This window comes from Primulina eburnea, chromosome 9 (assembly GCF_022965805.1).
Source record: "Primulina eburnea isolate SZY01 chromosome 9, ASM2296580v1, whole genome shotgun sequence".
NCBI classification, from domain to species: Eukaryota; Viridiplantae; Streptophyta; class Magnoliopsida; order Lamiales; family Gesneriaceae; genus Primulina; species Primulina eburnea.
The window spans coordinates 520354-532778 of NC_133109.1; positions in this window are offsets into that span (position 1 = coordinate 520354).

Consider the following 12425-nt stretch of genomic DNA (forward strand, 5'->3'; position numbering starts at 1 on the left):
GTGTTAACGTCTCTCAGGAAATATTTTCATTGAGAGAATAGCCACTCAGGCCTTGATAGATTCAGGAGCCATCCATTCATTTATTTCGAAAACGTTCGCTAGCCACTTGGATATCAAGACCATTGGACTCGAAGTGAATTATTCAGTGACAGTCCCATCCGGGGAAGAATTATCAATTACTAGTGTGGTCAGAGAAATCGGTCTGGAATTACACGGCCACCTAGTGTACGCCGACTTGATCGTCTTTCCACTGCCATAGTTTGATATCATTCTGGAAATTGACTGACTGACGAGGAACATAGTCTCAATTGATTTTCAGAAGAGATCCGTTTTGGTTAGGTCGGTGGGCATGGAGCAGTTTCTGTTTGAACCAGCCAGATGGAGAAGTTTCTCTCGCGTGATCTCTTGCATGCATGCTTGAAGACTTATTTCTAAGGGATGTCAAGCCTTCTTAGCCAGCGTTATTTCTACACCTGACATGCCCACTACGTCGGTATCAGATGTGCCAGTAGTCAGAGACTTATCAGACGTCTTTCCTGACGACGTCACAGGTCTTCCACCAGAGAGAGAGGTGGAGTTTGCAATTAAGATCATGCCAGGCACATCGCCAATCTCTAAGGCACCGTACCAATTAGCTCCAGCTGAGATTTTAGAACTCAAGCAACAGATTCAGGAGCTTCTCGACAAGGAATTCATCCGCCCCAGTTTCTCACCGTGGGGCGCACAAGTACTTTTTCTAAAGAAGAAGGATGGGAGTATGAGGCTGTGCATCGATTACCGAGAGTTGAACAAGGTAACGATAAAGAACAAGTACCCACTTCCTAGGATCGAAGACTTGTTTGATCAGTTGAAGGGAGCCACGGTGTTCTCTAAGATAGATCTTAGATTAGGGTATCACCAGCTGAAGGTGAAAGATGCAGATGTGCACAAGACAGCCTTCAGGACCAGGTATGGGCATTACGAGTTCTTAGTGATGCCATTCGGACTGACGAACGCTCCAACAATTTTCATGGACTTGATAAACCGAGTATTTCAGCTTTACTTAGACCAATTCGTCATAGTGTTCATTGACAATATTCTTATTTACTCGAAGAGTCATGAGGAGCACAGTCAGCAGTTGAAGACAGTTTTGCAGACCTTGCAGAGTCGCAAGTTATTTGCGAAGTTCAGCAAGTGCAAGTTTTGGTTGGAGAAGGTGGCGTTTTTCGGTCACATTATATCTAGCAATGGGATTGAAGTGGATCCAACCAAGGTGGCAGCAGTTAGAGATTGGGTTGAACCGAAGAATGCATCAGAGATCCGCAGTTTTCTGGGTTTAGCCGGTTACTACCGTAAGTTTATTAAGGGATTTTCGTCCATAGCAGTGCCATTCACTTCACTGACCAAGAAGAATGCTAAGTTCGTGTGGAGTGGCGAGTGCCAGAAGAGCTTCGATACTTTGAAGCAAGCTCTTATTTCAGCATTAGTGTTAGCCATGCCAACAGGACGAGGTGAATTTGTGCTATACACCGATGCATCTAAGCTCGGGTTAGACGCAGTTCTGATGCAGCAGGGTCGGGTTATAGCCTATGCTTCTAGGCAGTTGAAAGTGCACGAGGAGAACTACCCGACTCATGATCTTGAGCTAGCCGCTGTTGTCTTTGCGTTGAAGATTTGGAGACACTACTTGTATGACGAGAAGTGTCAGATATTTACCGATCACAAGAGTCTCAAGTATTTCTTCACGCAGAAGGAACTGAACATGAGACAGAGACTGTGGTTAGAGCTGGTGAAAGACTACGACTGCGAGATTAGCTACCATCCGGGAAAGGCTAATGTTGTCGCAGATGCCTTGAGCAAGAAATTGGCAGTTGTAGCACAATTGTCAGTACAGAGATCTCTTCATTCTGAGATTCAGAGGTTTGATTTAGAAATTTATCGCAAGGGCAGAGCTCCAAGGCTGTCTAATCTGACAGTACAATCTTCCTTGCTAGACCGTATTCGTGCGGGCCAGCCTTCAGACTAGCAATTGCAGAAATGGAGGCTGAAGGATGAATCCAAGGGCAGTGTACTCTACACAATGTCAGATGGTTTGGTGAGATACATAGGTAGAATGTGGGTGCCTAGTGTTGATTTGATCAGAGAGGATATTCTGACAGAGGCACATGCATCTTTGTATTCCATTCGCCCATGAGGGACCAAAATGTACAAAGACTTGCAGGTTTTGTATTGGTGGCCAGGGATGAAGAGAGACATCCGTAGATTTGTGTCTGAAGACCTTACTTGTCAGCAGGTGAAGGCAGAGCATCAGAGGCCAGCAGAAATGCTTAAGCCACTCCCCATCCCAGAGTGGAAATGAGAGAATATTACAATGGACTTTGTGGTTGGGTTGCCGAGGTCAGTCAGAGGATCAAAGTCTATTTGGGTTATAATGGATCGACTCACTAAGTCAGCGCACTTTTTGCCAGTGAAGACGACTTTCTCCATGACGCAGTATGCGGAGCTCTATATCAGGGAGATAGTTCGATTACACGGGATCCCAGTTTCAATCGCTTCCGACAGGGACCCGAGATTTACATCGTCCTTTTGGAAGAGCTTACATGCAGCCATGGGGACGAAGTTGCTTTTCAATACTGCTTTTCACCCGCAGACAGATAGCCAGTCTGAGCGAGTGATTCAAATTTTGGAGGATCTATTGCGAGCCTGTATGATCGATTTCCAGGGGACTTGGGAATCGAAGATACCTCTAGTGGAGTTTACCTACAACAACAGTGTCTAATCATCCATTGGTATGGCTCCATACGAGGCATTGTATGGAAGTAGGGATGGCAATGAGTAGGGTATTGGTCAGATTTCATACACCATCCCCATACCTATTTATTAAATTCATCCCCATACCCATCGGGTATTGAATTTCATCATCATCCCCAAACCCATCGGATTATCGGATACCCATACCCTACCCAAATACCCTATTATCATATACAATTGAATTTTTTCAAATTAATTTGTTTCAATGAAGTTATGAATATTTAAAAATTATTTAAATGAACAATAAGAAAAATTATTAATGATAAAAAATTGCAAAAGAAACTTTATAGAAAAAATAACAAAATATTAAAAATAGCCCAAGTTAAAAAAAAACCAAAACCAATAAAAAAACAAAGTCACGTACATTCCAAACTCCCAAAATTAATTGGTTAAAAAACACCCTAAAATGAATTGGGAAATATGCAAACAAAAAGGAATACAATGAACCATAATCAAGAAATAAAATATTTTCAATTTTTGAAGTCAAACATGGAATAAACTTAGCAGTGGAGAAGATGAGAAATTGAATGAAAAATAAAAAATGGTAAAACCTTGAAACGTAAAAGTGAAAGGGAAGAGAAAAGAAAAAATACTGATTTACTTGGATTTGAGAAGATGAATCTTTAATATAAATAAGTATAATTACTATATATATACATATATACATACATATATACATACATACTTATATATATATTAATTTAAACGGGTATTCGGGTCGAGTGTGGGTCGGATTATATCAAACCCACCTCCATACCCGAACCCGAAAATCTCCATAGCCAATTATTTAATCGGGTCTAAAAATCCCTCCATACCCTCTTCTATTCGGGTCGGATATCGGATCTTCCAACGGTTTCGGAGAAAATTTCCATCTCTATATGGAAGGAAGTGCAGATCACCGATTCATTGGGATGAAGTCGGTGAAAGAACAGAACTTGGTCCAGAGATAGTTCAGCAGACTGCAGATGTGGTGGCCAAGATTCGAGACAGGATGAAGACTAGCCAGAGTCGCCAAAAGAGCTATGCCGATAAGAGGATAAGAGATCTGGAGTTTACCGTAGGTGAGATCACGTCTTCGTGAAGATAGCAACCATGAAGGGAGTTTTGAGATTTGGGAAGAAAGGCAAGCTCATTCCGAGATTTATTGGACCTTTGAAATTCTGTACAGAGTTGGGACACTAGCTATTGTGTTGCCCTTCCACCGAATCTGGCCGGGGTACACAATGTTTTCCATGTCTCGATGCTGAGGAAGTACCTAGCTAACCCTTCGTATGTGTTGAGTTACGAGCCGTTGCAGTTGGCTCCAGACTTGTCATATGAAAAAAGACCTGTCCAAATCCTAGACAGACAGGAGCAGAGAATTCGGAACAAAGTGACCAAGTTGGTCAAAGTCTGATGGCTAAATCAATTCATGGAGGAAGCCACTTGGGAGTCAGAAGCGGACATGAGGATTTGCTACCCGGAGTTGTCTAGTAAGATTTAATTTCGAGGACGAAATTTTTATAAGTGGGGGAGGAACTGTAATGCTCAAATTCAGTACACGTATAATCTCATGCATTTATTTAATTATTAAAGCATTTATTTAATTTTAAAATCAGTCTTAGTGGTGCATGATTTACTTAAATTGCATTATTTTAATGTTTATGTGATGCACGTTAAAATGTTTTTCGAGTTTCATGTTTCAGGCGATTATTCGATGCGGGACCGAGGAAAAGATACTGGTGACGATTTTGGCGATTTTTAATGCGGTATTTTATTTTAAGTTAAGGATGGGGTATTTTAATTAAATTATTAAGTGTTAGTATTTTAAAGCCTAATTTATTTATTGGGTGACTTTAAGATTTTAAAACCTTTAAAGATTTAGTGTTTGTGATCTTTATTTTAATTAGGGGATTTTTTTTATTTAAAGGTTAGTAGGGATATTATTTTAATTAATTTGTTAATTGAGTTAACATTTTAATTAGTATCTTGATTGGCATGGTTAATGATATAATTAAGCAAAAATCACTCATTAATTATTTCTAACACATGCGCACACACTCTACACACACACATACACGTATCACACAACACACACAAACACATACACATCCATTCATTCATATTTTTGAAAAGAAACATAGGGCTCATATCTAGAGAGCAGCCGCCCCCCCACCCCTTCAGTTTCTAGCAAGGTTTTGTTGTGTTTTCTTCAAAGAAAATCGAGCCACCATCGTCCCAGATGAAGCCTCACTCTGTCTCCGCTTTGGTATCGCCGTATCGTGAGTTTTTCATATCAAAGGCACGTATTTTCTGTTATTTCTGCATTGTTCTCGTCATATTATGCGTTGTGTTGTCATTTTTGCGCAAAAATAGATGTGTGATGCGTAGAAGTTTGAGCAATTATGTCTATATCACTTTTGAAACCATTTTTAGATCTAAATTACGTTTTTAGTGTATTTTTAAATACTGTGCTTTTTCGGTCGTGATTCTGAGAAAACTTTCGACACGAAAATTGTACAAAAATTTGATACCTTTGATTTGACAGTAAATTCAAAATAATTGGATAAACATTGAGTGAGTTATGAGATTTTTCGTGGGACTGCTCAAATTGCGTTTTTCAGAAAACAATGATATTGATGCGTTCTTGAAGTTTATTTGTTGCAGGCTTCGTTGAGGATCGACGGGTGATCGTTGCTGTGTCTAAGTATGCTTATTATGACGTTGGGTTGACATTTGAATTGTCGGTTAGTGTCGATAGGCACTTGAATATATTAGAAGTCGTAGGAAACTATTTGGTGTCAATTGCCACGTTTTTGAATTGTATGTGTCATAGGGTGGACGTCGTTGCTTTGGGTGTTTGTACGAATTTGAATCGATTGTATGGCATACTAGGATGGGGCTCGGGGTGTCGGTTCATGGTCCGTACAATCGAGTCTATAATGGTAAGCATTTCATGTATTGAATTTTCGTGGGTTTGTAAGTCACGCAGGTACACGGAACCGGACACGGAACCTGGCACGGGGTACGTGCCTTCATTTTCTTCTTGGTGTCATTCTTGCGAGCCGACACGGACCCCTACACGGACTAGGGAATGGGGTCCGTGCGTTTGTTTTCTTTCACGGTGTCAATTTTGCGACCATACACGGACCCCTACACGGACCCTGGCACGGGGTCCTCGCCCTTCCTTATTTTTGGTATTTATTTTGCGCACCTACACGGACCTAGGTACGGGGTCCGTGTACTTCATGACTTTGGGAAAAATTATTGTTTGCTTGGGAGTTTCATGTCTGGGTTTAGCACGATGATTTAAATGAGGTCAAGTCACTAGTGTTTTAGAGTGTCTTTAAGTTATTTATGGAATTCGGTGGTGAGCATGTGTACCAACGTCTAAGTTATGCAAGTTAAGTATGCAAATTCATGTTAGCATGTGCAGCAGCGGCCCTAAGTGAAATCCAACGAATCCCTCCACGTCAAGTAAGTATGTTGACATGCAAGATAATATTTTCAAGTTTTTGAGGTATGCTAAATGTCTTGTGACCAATTTATGTATGGGGTTGGAAAGCGTTAAATCATGAACGGGGACCAACCTCTCCCGTTAAATTTTAAATGGGTTTAGATCGAGAATGGAAAGCATTAAATCATGAATGAGGACCAATCAGTCCGTTAAATTATGAACGGGGATCTCATGTATGTGGCAGTGGATCTTCCCTGTCAGCCTAGTACTGTGGTTTTGTCTTATCAGGTGATTATGTTATGGGTCACTTGCTTTGAAACATGCCTCTATGCAAAATGACGAAGTTATGTATGTTTAAGTATGCAAGCATGTTTAAGAAAAGTTTAAGTTGATGACACGTCTAATTATGTATGTACGTATGTTCAGGTTTTGTTATGCAAGTTCAGGTTTTAAGTATGTATGTTCTATTTTCAAGTTGCATGTGATTTTATTATATAGTACTTGTTACTCCCAGTTTATACATGTTGAGTCTTTAGACTCACTAGACTTGATCGATGCAGGTGAGAATGTTTGTGAGGAGACTGAAGGTGGGGACCAAGGAGCGGGCTTCGACTGAGCGGGAGGCTAAACCCGAGGACCGCCATGTTTTAAGTTTTATGAAAACATTCAATACTTTTGTCAAACTTTAAATTTCAAATCTTTTGTTGCAACAACTTGTGAGACGTACAGTTTATTTCTTTTATCGAATTTTGATTGTTCACATTTTAATTAAGAAAATTTTAAATTTTTTCCGTAAATTTTGAGTAGTAAAAGTACGGTAGTTACAAAATGAGTCGCTGATATTTCGTCAGGAGTGACGTCTCCTTATCAGTAAGGCCCCGCCCTCCATCAATGGAGGACCGAAGCCCTTCAATTTTTGTCCAGACTGCCAGCGTCTTCTCCAACATGATCTTTTCAAAAATGGCCTTGCGGGAAGCTATCATTGAGGCCATAAATTCCCTCAAAAGATCTGGCTCACTTGAACTGCCTGCCTTCACCATTTTGATATATTTTGTTTGCAACAATAACCTCTCTACATGTATTTATAGATGAAAGGATCTCTCGCATATGGACAGTCACTAGGAGTTAAAGAGGCTCTATGTCCAAGCTTTCAACAGTTCATTATCCTCGATTAGTCTTTAATCTACATGCTTAGGGGGAAAATGGTTAAGTCATTAATTAAATAGACTTCTCAACCGTTTCCTTCTAACTACATTATTCATGCGGTTCATTTTACTTGGGCACGAGACCTCCACGTCATCTCATAAATAATTACGCAATATTTTTTTACTGCCTCTGGTTGACGTGACAGCTTTCACTTTTTTAAAATTCAAATAAATTCTTTTACCGCCGCCCAAGTTGTTCAAAATTTACAAAACACTCTCCATTAACAGTCCTCCACGTGGACTGACTAGTGATAATCTGAACCGCAAATACATACTCTTCATTTGAAACCATACTGAGCTTACCTTTCTATTACAAACTCTATCGCATATTCATCTAACCTGCATGTACTTAGTTGAAAACTCGCGATAAATCAAGAAAATTGATGCCTCAATTGCTCAGAATACAATCGCTGTTAACTTCGCGTCCATATTTGTCATGCACAACAAAGAAATGAAAGCCATTTTTCGCACAATTGAACAATCTGGGCTTCGCTCTTTTCTGGGCTGCAGCTTCAAATACTCAGACACACTACTCAAGGAATTCTTCGACTCTGCGCACATGAAGAACGGCGAAATTATTTGCGTCATCCAAAACAAAAACCTTCTATTCACACAGAAGATGTTTGCTGAATTGTTCAGCCTACCAATGGAAGGAGTAACTGATTTCTCTACACTACCTAATGGGAATATTGATATCTGGCGTAATGCCTTCTCAGACACCGACTCTCCAATCTCTCATCGAACCTGTAAAAAACGAGAATTAAAGATTGCATCCAGATTGCTGGCAGATATTGTTGCCAAAGGATTGCTTGTCAAAGCTGGTGCTTATGATAAAATCACTTTGGAGAAATTTCTGGTTATGGCCACTATCTCATCCAACCTGCAAGTTAACTGGTCTGACGTTCTCTTCAGTATATTGGTGGCCATGATCAATAAAGAAAATCAATCGCAAGGCTTTGCGGTTCCAATCTGCCATATGCTACTTGATGTCGGGGTTCAACTAGTTGATATGATTGAAGTTGGCAAAACTAAGCTCTTCACCTGGGTATCGGTTGAAAAATTTATAAAAAAAAAATCGATCGGACGAGGAGATAGTCTCCATCAAAACTGAAACCGGAGAAGAGTTTGTCAAACAAAAGAAATGATTCACAACCGCTTCGACCGCCAAGGAAACAAAGAGGAAGCTGGTTCTGAAAACAAGCTCCTATGATTAATCCAAAGATAATGTTCCAGTTGCCCAAGTCTTTAAAAAGAACAGAACTGCAAAACCAGCAAAGATCAAACTGGTCAAGCATCTTTCTGCCCCTCTGATCCCTGCTCCAAACCCTGCAATCTCTGCCACTAAGTTGAAAGGGAATAAAATTACAGAGACAGCAATTGAGTCCTCTTATTCTGGACTTCCCATCATTCTCTCCTCAGATAAAGGCAAACATGTGATGATTGAGAACCCACCTCGAAACAACGCAGCTCATACGACCATCGTACTCGGAAACGAATGTGTGAATGAGGCTATTCAGAAAAAGATCAAGATGTTTGATAAATGGGTTCAATATCGAACGACTGTGACTTTTGATTCATTACTTGAAATCGGAAAAGTAAAAGCAGCCACTAAGCTGGAACGGTCCATTTTGGAATGGGCAGAAACGGCTGATATTCAAACCGCTCTTCAACGGCAAGACTTTCTGGAACTTCAAATGAAAGAAAGCACTCTCCGAATCATCATACGGTTGAAGAGAGATAATTTTGATCCTTTTTGTCCTACTGCCAAGGATGACTCAGCATTTATCTCTCAACTTGAGATGGACGCATTATCGCTGGCTATGAGAGTCGCTCAAATGCGACAGGAACTCAATCTTCCAGCTGCTACTGAACAGGGCAAGTTCGATTCTATGATGAATATCAATGAAAATTTAAGTTCAGAACAGTTCCACACCATCTCTACGAAAAAGGACTCATCATCTATCTCTCCCGATACAAGCACTAAACCCCCTTCACCAGTATTTACTATGCCAACTCAATCGGGTGATGCAGAAACACAGAGTCATCAGATTGCCACCAATATTCGATCCGAGTCTCCATCAATCTCTGTAATGGATTAGTCTACCCATCCGTCTACACGTGGTACCTCAGCTGATCAAAAGGTTTCTGTTGATGAGGCAGAATAATTTTTATCCGACTTTGATAAAGTTGTCACCTTTCAGGATTATCCAATGATATCTTCCCCTATTTCTCCCACCAAGGATGATCCGATATCTCCCTCAGAACAACTATTGTCCTCGCCCAAGGAAGCAAAGATAAATGATCCTTTGGTGCATATAAATTCTCCTCCATCCAGTTCTTCGCCACCAAAACATGAGGCACCAACTGAAACCGGCTCTAAAAGATCTGTCTCCACTGAGAATATTGATCAGACCATTGAGAACATTACAAATGAACTCCTTGAGCTAGAACCATCAAAAGATGCCGGTAAAATATCTTCTACTCAATTAGTTTCTTTCCAAAACAGGCTACTATATGAAGAAGGAGATCCTGAACAACAAGAGGATCCAGAAGAAGGTTGTCAGAAGTAGATTCTGACAACATTAAATACCATGGATCAATCTATTTCGGCTCTCAATAGAAAACAATTTGCTCTCCAAGAAGACTTTCGATCAATCAAGGAAGACTTTCGATCAGTCAAGACTGCTTTCCGAAATGATCTTTCTACCATGGAAACAAGTCTTTCTCTTTCGCAGGCTAAACATAATTCTGCCCATCTCAACATGTGCCTTGGTCTTTCGGAGCAAATGACTCGTCTGCAAACAAATCTAGAACAACACCTCGATGCCCAAGGTGCTCAGCTTGCGGAAATCATGACTTTCCTCGTACAAGGTGATGTCAAAAAGGGGGAAAGAGATCGGTAAAAGAAAATTCAAGATGCAAAACTATCTGTACTGAAGGAATTACGTGAGTCAAGAAAAAAGGAAGACAAAGCTAAAGTTGAGGATCAAATAAAGGAAATTAGCAATCTCAAACAATTGTGAAATACTTTGAACATTGTAATTTCATTCACTTAATGAAATACAATTATTTTGCTCTTTTAAATCTTATGCTGAATAATCTTCCAGCTGGATTTTGTCATCACCAAAAAGGGAGAAATTGTTGAAGCAAGAATTTTGACGTATTACAAAAACAAGACAGTATTTCGGTTCATATATTTGACATATATCAGTTCAACCATCTAGCTCAAATTATGGTATATCTTTCTAACCGGTTAAAGCTAAAAGAAGTTTCAACCGCTTATAAGAACCAGATAATATAAAGGAGCATTTATTGATCAAAGACATTCTCTGACCGGTTTAATGCATTTAAAGTATTACACCATCTTGAAGTCTATGTATATACATCTGCTCCAAGATTGATCTGCATTTATGATCCTATCCCAAAGAAGAGAGACCAAGTGTAGACTGCATGTTCTGATGCTTAATACAGTTTCTATAAAAGGAACTCCTCAGGAAAAGTGCTTCAGAACAATGCTGAGCAAAAAGAAGATTAAATGCGTTCATTAAAGAACATTTAATGCTCATAAATACGATAGCGACTCATTTGTTCAGAGAATCAGGTTAACGTTGCTATGTCCTTCCCGAACGTTAAAGCAATCGTGTATATTAACAGAAGAGTGTGCCAAGCAGATGCCAGTTCTTTTCAGCTCACAATTGAATCGCAACAGAGCACTCTAAAAGTTCATATACCTCATCGCTCAATCAGCATGCACAAAAACAGAAATTCAGTTGATCAATTTTAGGATCATTTTCGTGCTACTCACAACAAACCTTTATTTTCATCAGTAACTTGTTGGTTATTTGATCAAGTCTTGTTATCTGGTGAACTGAGTGTTCTTAATATCCAGAAGTATAAAGTCATCACTAAGAGTTCCAATACAGGCAGTGTGATAAGTCCTGATTGGAGTGGGCTGTTGCAAACACGTTGTAAAGCCAAAGTATTTTAGTGGAATCCTTCCTGGAAAAGGAAGAAGGGGTGACGTATGAGTGTTAAATCTCCGAACATCCATAAAAATCTTGTGTTGTTTACTTATCGCAAGCTCTTATCTTTTTAACTGCAACTTGTTAAGTCTGCTTAAAGTGTTTGAACCGTCATTGGAAATTGTGAAATGTTTTCCGCACTCATAAGTGGTTCAACTTTCCAACCGTTTGAGAAAGAATTTTCAACCGCCTAAAAACGTTTGAAGAAAAACTTATTTTAAACAAGAAAATTTGAAAGAGTTCATTTACCCCCCCCCCCCCCCCCCCCCCCCCCCCCCCCCCCCCCCACCTCTAAATTCTTTCCCGATTCTAACACCATAAAATAATATTTTTTATCTTTTAAAACTCTTTGTTTGCCCAAAATCGGCTTCCTAGAAAAAATCGAGCTCGACTCGTAAAATAATTCGAACTCAAACATTTTTAGGGAAATTAAATCATTTTTAAATCATATAAGGAAGCCTTGCCATTATTTAATTAAAAATACATATTCTTGTCTTGGTCGTCCCCGATCTCCTTTTCCCTGCTTTTATCGAATATTTGGGTAAAAATCTTTAATTTTATGAAATCATGCCATATTATCATTTAATCATGAAATCATGCATTTAATCATATAATAAATATCATGCTAGCATTAAAAGAATTTAAATAAAACAATTAAGTAATAAAATAATTTTGAATGCATGTGGTTTACGTAGACTGATTTTTCAAACGTTACAATAAACATTAAGATAAATATTCTCGAGTTAAAAATCAGGTAAATGATTATCTTCACCTTTTTTTATAAATGATTTCAAAATCAAAAGTAGCTAAATGATCCTGCCATCTTGCAAACATTTGCTTATAGACATCATGTTTAAAAACTTTATTAAACATAAATTTTGCAGATTTGCAATCATTTTTTATAATAAACTTTTGATTATATAAATCATTTTGAACTTTTAAAATACATCTTACAATAGTTAAAATTTCTTT